General features: G+C 48.3%; 1 long non-coding RNA gene across 1 annotated transcript; it reads left to right on the top strand.

Moving 5' to 3' along the window:
* Positions 1-66: 66 nt before the first annotated feature.
* LOC147975435 (uncharacterized) lies at positions 67-5,203 on the top strand. Its single transcript, XR_015600781.1, has 2 exons — positions 67-2,167; positions 4,913-5,203. It is a non-coding gene; the product is annotated as an uncharacterized LOC147975435 (long non-coding RNA).
* Positions 5,204-10,268: the final 5,065 nt, after the last annotated feature.

The raw sequence follows: 10,268 nt of genomic DNA, 5'->3' as shown, positions 1-10,268 counted from the left end.
GACCTGGCCGTCCGTTTCGTTTGCTGATGGGATCTGGACCGTCGTATCAAGCCACCGGAAGACCTCGGTCGTCGGATCGAAGAGGAGACACTATTGCAATGAAAGTTCGTCCCTGTGACTTTTTCTCACTCCGATGTTTCGATCGTGTCTCGCTGACTAGTAGGGTCTATCGACCGTGGGCCGTGTCTATCGGTGGGTGTAGTTAGGAGGGTGCCTGGTGCGTGCTTTTTTCGGTCGATTGGCCGAGCCACCGCCTGTTAATTTCATGCCCCACCGAGGGTATTCTCGGGTTTTCACGTGTTGATTTGTTCGTGGCGTGCTGTGGGTGGCTAGGCGACGGATAGTGTCGATTGGGTGAGAACCCTAGCCGCCACTCGTCCACTCCGCATCGCGCCCGCCCCCCTTCTTCGTTCCTTGCAGCCGCCTTCACAGTCCCATCCTCTCTCCTGCCACCTAGCTTCCCACTGCTGCTCTCCCAGCCGAGCTCGCTCGCTCGCCGCTGATGTCGCCGCATCATCTTCTCCTCCTCGCCAACACCACATGCCTTCTCCCCTTCTCCTCCTCTGCCCAATCGTGTGCCGGCAAGATCCAACCGTGGCGGCCGAGATCCAGTTCGCCCTTCCCGAGCCCGACGAGAAGGGGGTGCGTGGTCATCCCTCCCCGTGTGGTGATGGACGAAGGTGGTGCACGACTCCGACAAGGTCATCCCGTGTTGGCCGATGGCGGGTGGCCACCGGTGTGTAGCACGCTTCATCCTACTCTTATGTGTTCCGTGCGTGTGCCCCAAGCGAGGGCCTGACGGAGCTTGGCGTCTCGGCGGACCGCGACCTCAGCTCCAAAGACGCGGCGGTGCGGCTGCCAAGGTACGGGCCAGCGAGCTGGAGCGGCATGCGCCGCCGCCTGTGGATGATGGTGTTCGAGCTCTTCTGCTCTCCGTTGCTGAGGTCGCGAAGCCGCTGCGCTCCTCTTCCTCTCTAGCCACCTCCCACTGCCCCACCGCGCGAGATAGCGAGTTAGACGCCCCGAAGTGAGTCGCCGCTCATCCACCCGCGCGAGGCGCCCATCGGTTATCTCCTCTATCTTACTATATGGTTTGTCCTTCCAGTACTAATTCAGAAGCTTCACCCTTGGTCAAGGTGGTCGTTGTTTGTTTGCTTTTGTTTATGTGTCATCTCACATATCACAGTTTGCTACTTGCAAGTGTGAGTATTATCTCTGAATTGTAAGATTGTAACGCCCGAATAATTAAGCTATAATGAACCTCTACTAATGATACCATGTCACCACGATTACTATTGTTAATCCCGTGATGATTCAATTTCCGTTCAAGTCCAAATTTATGATGATGTCAAACGAGAAATATTTTCAAGCATTAAAACTAAAATCTTCTGGATGTGACAAATAAATCATAAGTAATGTCGGTGGACAATCCACATTTTTATAAAATGTTTAAATTCACTAAAATAATAAAACTGTAGCAAAAGCAATTAATTAAATGCATTTTCAATTATTAAATTATAAAACTATTTTATTTAGTTTCCCAAAACTATTGGGACTGTAGCATATTTATTAACACTAAATTAGTGGTTCATTTTTATATTTGATACAACTATAATAAGTAAAAATAAAATGTTAACAAAAAATGAATGAAAGAGAAAACAAGAAATGAAATGAAACCCCCCACTGGGCCAACCGGACTAACATGCTCAATCCACCCCAGCCCAACACTTCCTGTCTCCTTCCCTGTTCATCATAGACGCCGTGGACGCACGCGCCGCGTCCATGGCTCCGATTGCCAGGTGCTGGCCATCCTGCGACCCTCCCCGAGGATAAGAGCACCCCCAGTAGCCTCCCTCTCCCTCTGCAACCCTAGCCCCCAAATCCCCCTCCCCCTCGCTCGAATTCGACGACCTGAACAAGGCCGAGCTCGTGGTCGTCGTTATCTTTGTCGATCCCGTGGCCACCGGCCACCGTTTGCCACAATTTTATATTTTATGCCAGGAGCTCCTTCTGCCTCGTCTACTTCATCTACGGCCATCAGTTCGAGTCCCCTCGCGCTACATCGCCAGGATCGAGTCTTCTTCCTCCTTCGGTCGCCGCCGTTCTCCATCGATCCTGTCGCCGTTCTGCGCTCCTAAGCTCTCAGTGAGCCTCCGTGCGCTCCTTGGTGAGCCCTCTGCCTCCCCTTCGATTTGCTATCTCTAGCCGCCGCGCCACACTTGTCGTAGTTCGTTGCCGCCGTCATGCTTGTTGCCGCTGTTGTAGTGCTTCTCCGGCTCAGGCAAGCACACCACGGGTGCTTCTGGCATCGCGTGGGAGCTGCCTAGCCCTTCGGTGCTTTGCGTGCGTGCTCCTAGCACCGCCCCCCTCGAGTTCTTGCTTCGGCCGCCGCTCACCGTCGTCGTTGCCGTCGCCTTAAGTCGTCCCCGCCTGATCCAGTAGCACCGATGGATGCGCGATGTCTTGCTCGCCCCCGCTCGCCCGGGCCGCGTCCACGGCGCACCCCGCAGCCTCCCGCGGTCCCTGCTCCGCCTACTGTCGTTGCTGCTGCGCTGATTCAGCTTGCAGCTGCAGCTCGTGCTGTTGCTGTTGTGCCGCTGCAGCTGCTCGGCTTACCGCTGCTGCTCTCTGCTCCGCTGCCTTGCCGCCTGTGCGATCCTGCTGCTACTTGCTACTGCTCTTGCGCCACTGCTGCTCTACGCTGCTACTGCTGTTGTTACCTGATGCTTGCTAGCTAGGTACGGTTGCTCTCCTCCATGGCAGTATGTGTATGCGCCGTGTGTGTGGGGTGTGTGTTCGTGTGTGTGTGTGTGGCCGCCTAGGCCACTACCACCTGGGTCGGCCCCTGTTGAGATTAGAAACTAATCTCCGTTAGTGCTAATAATCCCCCTATGTTGACTAAATTGATTGACTTGATCTAGATGTAGTCTATGCCATGTGGGCCTATCTTATTTCTTAAAAAAAAGGAGAGCCTAATTAAAAGTCTGTTTCAATGTCAAGTAGGCCCCACTTGTACTATTCATTGGTTGACCAGTCAATTGTTGACTGAGTCAACCCAGCCCCTGGCCCCACTGGTCATACATTGTGGGTAGGTGTTGTTGTGTACAAAAGGTATTCATTGTTTTTATTTCGAATTAGAAAGAATTCTAGAAATCATTTAACTTGGAAAAATCATACAAATAAACCGTAGCTCGCATGGAAAAACTTTATACATGAAAATTGGTCGGAACGACGAGACGGATCCAAATACGCAGCCCGTTCGTCCGCCACGCATCCTTAGCATAGCAAACACGTAATTTCCCCCCTTCGGTTCGTTTGTCCGAAAACGCGAAACACCGGGATACTTTTCCGGATGTTTTTCCCCTTCATCGGTATCACCTCATACCGCGTTAGGGCACCCCTAGCACCGATATTTGTCATGTCATGCATCGTCATGCATATGTTTGCATTATATTTATTGTTTCTTCCCCCCTTCTCTCGCTAGACACCGAGATCGACGCCGCTCTTACCCAGTACGACTACGGTGTTGACGACCCCACTCTCTTGTCAGAGCAACCAGGCAAGCCCCCCCTTGATCACCAGATATCGCCTATTCTCCTTTGTACTGTTTGCATTAGAGTAGTGTAGCATGTTACTGCTTTTCGTTAATCCTATTCTGATGCATAGCCTGTCATTGTTGCTACAACTGTTGTTATCCTTACCTGCAATCCTAATGCTTAGTATAGGATGCTAGTTTATCATCAGTGGCCATACTTTCTTGTCCGTCTGCCATGCTATACTATCGGGACGTGATCACTCGGGAGGTGATCACGGGTATATACTTATACATAAATACATGTTATACAGTTGGTGACTAAAGACGGGTCGGCTCGTAGGAGTATCCGCGAGTGATTCTGATGTTGGGGGCTGAAGGGGCAGGTGGCTCCATCCCGGTAGAGGTGGGCCTGAGTTCTCGAAGGCCCCCGACGGTTACACTGTGGCGGAGCGACAGGGCAGGTTGAGACCACCTAGGAGAGAGGTGGGCCTGGCCCTGGTTGGCGTCCGTGGTTATTTCAAAATAACATGCTTAACGAGATCTTGGTATTTGATCTGAGTCTGGCTACTGGCCTATACGCACTAACCATCTACGCGGGACAGTTATGGGCACTCGACGTCGTGGTATCAATCGAAGCCTTCATGACGTCAGCGACTGAGTGGCGCACGCCGGGTTGAATCGCGTAACGCAACTTCCTTTATAATGGAGGTTGCTAGGTCTGCTCTCCGGCCGCGTTCGCAACGTGCAGGTGTGCAAAGGGCGATGGGCCCAGACCCCTGCGCCATAGGATTTAGACCGGCGTGCTGACCTCTCTGTTGTGCCTACGTAGGGCTGCGACGTGTTGATATTCCGAGGCCGGGCATAACTCAGGAAAGTGTGTCCGGTCAAATGGGGTCGAGCATGTTGGATTATGTGGTGCACCCCTGCAGGGAAGTTGATCTATTCGAATAGCTGTGTCCCTCAGTAAAAGGATGACCCGAAGTTGTACCTTGACCTTATGATAACTAGAATCGGATACTTAATAAAACACACCTTTCCAAGTGCCAGATACAACCGGTGGTCGCTCTCTCACAAGGCGACGACGGGAGAATTATCGGTTAGGTTTATGCTATGGGATGCTACTTGGTGAACTTACCATCTACTCTCTTCTACATGCTGCAAGATGGAGGTGGCCAGAAGCGTAGTCCTCGGCAGGATTAGCTATCCCTCTTTTATTCCGGCTTTCTGCGGTTCAGTCCACATATGATACCCTTATTCCATTTGATACCGATGTATACATATGTAGTGTAGCTCCTTGCTTGCGAGTACTTTGAATGAGTACTCACGGTTGCTTTGCTCCCTCTTTTTCCCCTTCCTATACTCGATTGCTGAGACCAGACATTGGAGCCCAGGAGCCAGACGCCACTGTCGATGACGACTACTACTACTCGGGAGGTGCCTACTACTACGTGCAGCCCGCTGACGACGACCAGGAGTAGTTTAGGAGGATCCCAGGCAGGAGGCATGCGCCTCTTTCGATCAGTATCCCAGTTTGTGCTAGCCATCTTATGGCAACTTGTTTAACTTATGTCTGTACTCAGATATTGTTGCTTCCGCTGACTCGTCTATGATCGAGCTCTTGTATTCGAGCCCTCGAGGTCTCTGGCTTATAATATGATGCTTGTATGACTTATTTTATTTGTAGAGTTGTGTTGTGATATCTTCCCGTGAGTCCCTGATCTTGATCGTACACGTTTGCGTGTATGATTAGTGTACGATTGAATCGGGGGCGTCACAAGTTGGTATCAGAGCCGACTGCCTGTAGGAATCCCCTTTCAAACTCCTTGGCCGAAGTTGAGTCTAGTCATTGAAAAACTTTTACTAACATGGCTGTTCGGCTTACGGGCGCACATCGCCATTGGATGGTATTAGGATTTTTTACTCCTCGTCTATACTCTGGGACTCTGATCTCCCTTCTATTCGGGTTAAATGAATTTTGCTAACTCTAACATTAGGATCTCGTGATCACTTTCAACCGGAGAGCCCTGTGTTACCGATGACCGCCTGCTTCACCAGAAGATTCCGAAGATACTCTTCGATATTCTCTCGAGACTTGTGCCCACCACTTTTGCTATTCCCGACCACCGATAAATCCTTATGAATAACTACTTACACTTGCCATTCATACGATTGTTGGAAATATGCCGTAGAGGCAATAATAAATTGATTATTATTATATTTCCTTGTTCATGATAATCGTTTATTATCCATGTTAAAATTGTATTGATAGGAAACTCAGATACATGTGTGGATGCATAGACAACACCATGTCCCTAGTAAGCCTCTAGTTGACTAGCTCGTTGATCAATAGATGGTTATGGTTTCCTGGCCATGGACATTGGATGTCGTTGATGACGGGATCACATCATTAGGAGAATGATGTGATGGACAAGACCCAATCCTAAGCATAGCATAGATCATGTAGTTCGTTTGCTAACGCTTTTTTAATGTCAAGTATCATTTCCTTAGATCATGAGATTGTCCAACTCCCGGATACCGTAGGAATATTTTGGGTGTGCCAAACGTCACAACGTAACTGGGTGGCTATAAAGGTGCACTACAAGTATCTTTGAAAGTGTCTGTTGGGTTGGCACGAATCGAGACTGGGATTTGTCACTCCGTGTGACGGAGAGGTATCTCTGGGCCCACTGGGTAGGACATCATCATAACGTGCACAATGTGATCAAGGAGTTGATCACGTGATGATGTGTTACGGAACGAGTAAAGAGACTTGCCGGTAACAAGATTGAACAAGGTATCGGGATACTGACGATCGAATCTCGGGCAAGTACAATGCCGCTAGACAAAGGGAATTGTATACGGGATTGATCGAATCCTCGACATCGTGGTTCATCCGATGAGATCATCGTGGAACATGTGGGAACCAACATGGGTATCCAGATCCCGCTGTTGGTTATTGACCGGAGAACGTCTCAGTCATGTTTGCAAGGTTCCCGAACCCGTAGGGTCTACACACTTAAGGTTCGATGACGCTAGGGTTATAAAGGAAGTTTGTATGTGGTTACCGAATGTTGTTCGGAGTCCCGGATGAGATCCGGACGTCACGAGGAGTTCCGGAATGGTCCAGAGGTAAAGATTTATATATGAGAAGTCCTGCTTTGGTCACCGGAAAAGTTTCGGGTTTTATCGGTAACGTACCGGGACCACCGGGAGGATCACGGGGGGGTCCACCAAGTGAGGCCAAAAGCCCCGGAGGGCAGCATGGGCCAAGTGTGGGAGGGGACCAGCCCTAGGTGGGCTGGTGCACCCCCCACCAAGGCCCAAGGCGCAAGGGAGAGTGGAAGGGGGCAAACCCTAGGCTCAGATGGGCCTAAGGCCCACCTAGTGATGCGCCCCCTCTCTCCCCCTTGGCCGCCCCCCTAGATGGGATCTAGGGCTGGCCGCCACTCATAGGGGTGGAAACCTAGGTGGGGCGCAGCCCCTCCCCTCCCCCTATATATACTTAAGGTTTTGGGCTGCCAGAGACAAGAGTTCCTCTCCTTCTTGGCGCAGCCCTACCCTCTCCCTCCTCGTCTCTTGCGGTGCTTGGCGAAGCCCTGCTGGAGTACCACGCTCCTCCACCACCACCACGCCGTTGTGCTGCTGCTGGATGGAGTCTTCCTCAACCTCTCCCTCTCTCCTTGCTGGATCAAGGCATGGGAGACATCACCGGGCTATACGTGTGTTGAACGTGGAGGTGTCGTCCGTTCGGCACTAGGATCTCTGGTGATTTGGATCACGACGAGTACGACTCCTTCAACCCGTTCTCTTGAACGCTTCCGCATAGCGATCTACAAGGGTATGTAGATGCACTGTCCTTCCCCTCGTTGCTGGTTTCTCTATAGATAGATCTTGGTGACACGTAGGAAAACTTTGAATTTCTGCTACGTTCCCCAACAGTGGCATCATGAGCTAGGTCTATGCGTAGTTTCTATGCACGAGTAGAACACAAAGTAGTTGTGGGCGTTGATTTTATTCAATATGCTTACCGTTACTAGTCCAATCTTGATTCAGCGGCATTGTGGGATGAAGCGGCCCGGATCGACCTTACACGTACTCTTACGTGAGACTGGTTCCATCGACTGACATGCACTAGTTGCATAAGGTGGTTAGCGGGTGTCTGTCTCTCCCACTTTAGTCGGATCGGATTCGATGAAAAGGGTACTTATGAAGGGTAAATAGCAATTGGCATATCACGTTGTGGTTTTTGCGTAGGTAAGAAACGTTCTTGCTAGAAACTCATAGCAGTCACGTAAAACATGCAAACAACAATTAGAGGACGTCTAACTTGTTTTTGCAGGGTATGCTATGTGATGTGATATGGCCAAAAGGATGTGATGAATGATACATGTGATGTATGAGATTGATCATGTTCTTGTAATAGGAATCACGACTTGCATGTCGATGAGTATGACAACCGACACGAGCCATAGGAGTTGTGTTTATTTATTGTATGACCTGCGCGTCATTGAACAATGCCATGTAATTACTTTACTTTATTGCTAACCGGTAGCCATAGTAGTAGAAGAAATAGTTGGCGAGCAACTTCATGGAGACACGATGATGGAGATCATGATGATGGAGATCATGGTGTCATGCCGGTGACAAGATGATCATGAAGCCCCAAGATGGAGATCAAAGGAGCTATATGATATTGGCCATATCATGTCACTATTATTTGATTGCATGTGATGTTTATCATGTTTTTGCATCTTGTTTACTTAGAACGACGGTAGTAAATAAGATGATCCCTCATGATAATTTCAAGAAAGTGTTCCCCCTAACTGTGCACCGTTGCGACAGTTCGTTGTTTCGAAGCACCACGTGATGATCGGGTGTGATAGATTCTAACGTTCACATACAACGGGTGTAAAACAGATTTACACACGCGAAACACTTAGGTTGACTTGACGAGCCTAGCATGTACAGACATGGCCTCGGAACACAAGAGACCGAAAGGTCGAGCATGAGTCGTATGGTAGATACGATCAACATGAAGATGTTCATCGATGATGACTAGTCCGTCTCACGTGATGATCGGACACGGCCTAGTTGACTCGGATCATGTAATCACTTAGATGACTAGAGGGATGTCTATCTGAGTGGGAGTTCATAAGATGAACTTAATTATCCTGAACATAGTCAAAAGATCTTCGCAAATTATGTCGTAGCTCGCGCTTCAGTTCTACTGTTTAGATATGTTCCTAGAGAAAATTTAGTTGAAAGTTGATAGTAGCAATTATGCGGACTAGGTCCGTAAACTGAGGATTGTCCTCATTGCTTCATAGAAGGCTTATGTCCTTAATACACCGCTCAGTGTGCTGAACCTCGAACGTCGTCTGTGGATGTTGCGAACATCTGACATACACATTTTGATAACTACGTGATAGTTCAGTTAAACGGTTTAGAGTTGAGGCATCGAAGACGTTTTGAAACGTCGCGAAACATATGAGATGTTTCGAGGGCTGAAATTGGGATTTCAGGCTCGTGCCCACGTCAAGAGGTATAAGACCTCCCACGATTTTCTTAGCCTGCAAACTAAGTGAGAAAAGCTCAATTGTTGAGCTTGTGCTCAGATTGTCTGAGTACAACAATCATTTGATTCGAGTGGGAGTTGATCTTCCAGATGAGATAGTGATATTTCTTCGAAGTCATTGCCACCAAGCTGCTAGAGCTTCGTGATGAACTATAACATATCAGGGATAGATATGATGATCCTTGAAATATTCGCGATGTTTGACACCGTGAAAGTAGAAATCAAGAAGGAGCATCAATTGTTGATGGTTAGTGAAACCACTAGTTTCAAGAAGGGCAAGGGCAAGAAGGGATACTTCATGAAACGGTAATTCAGCTGCTGCTCTAATGAAGAAACCCAAAGTTGAACCCAAACCCGAGACTAAGTGCTTCTGTAATAAGGGGAACAGCCACTGAAGCAGAATTACCCTGGATACTTGGTAGATGAGAAGGCTGGCAAGGTCGGTAGAAGTATATTGGATATACATTGTGTTAATGTGTACTTTACTAATACTCCTAGTAGCACCAGGGTATTAGATACCGGTTCGGTTACTAAGTGTTAGTAACTCGAAATAAAAGCTACGGAATAAACGGAGACTAGCTAAAAGGTGAGATGACGATATGTGTTGGAAGTATTTCCAAGGTTGATCAAATATCGTACGCTCCCTCTACCATCAAGATTGGTGTTTGCGTTGAGCATAGACATGATTGGATTATGTCTATCGCAATATGGTTATTCATTTAAGGAGAATAATGTTTACTCTGTTTATTTGAATAATACCTTCAATGGTCTTGCACCTAAAATGAATGGTTTATTGAATGTCGATCGTAGTGATACACATGTTCATGCCAAGAGATATAAGATAGTAATGCTAGTACCACCTACTTGTGGCACTGCCACGTAAGTCATATCGGTATAAAACGCATGAAGAAGCTTCATGTTGATGGATCTTTGGGCTCACTCGTTTTTGAAAAGTTTGAGACATGCGAACCATGTCTATTGGTGTATATGCATGAAGAAACTCCATGCAAATGGACCGTTTGAACTCACTTGATTTTGAATCACTTGAGACATGCAAATCATCCCACATGGGTAAGATGACTGAAAGCCTCGTTTTCAGTAAAATGGAACTAGAAAGCAACTTGTTGGAAGTAATACATTTTGATGTGTGCAGTCCAA

The sequence above is a fragment of the Triticum urartu genome, chromosome 4A (assembly GCF_056163025.1).
Source record: "Triticum urartu cultivar PI428250 chromosome 4A, HENAU_Tu73, whole genome shotgun sequence".
Taxonomy (NCBI): Eukaryota; Viridiplantae; Streptophyta; class Magnoliopsida; order Poales; family Poaceae; genus Triticum; species Triticum urartu.
The sequence above is the reverse complement of the archived record's forward strand: the minus strand, read 5'-3'. Positions and strand labels throughout refer to the sequence as shown.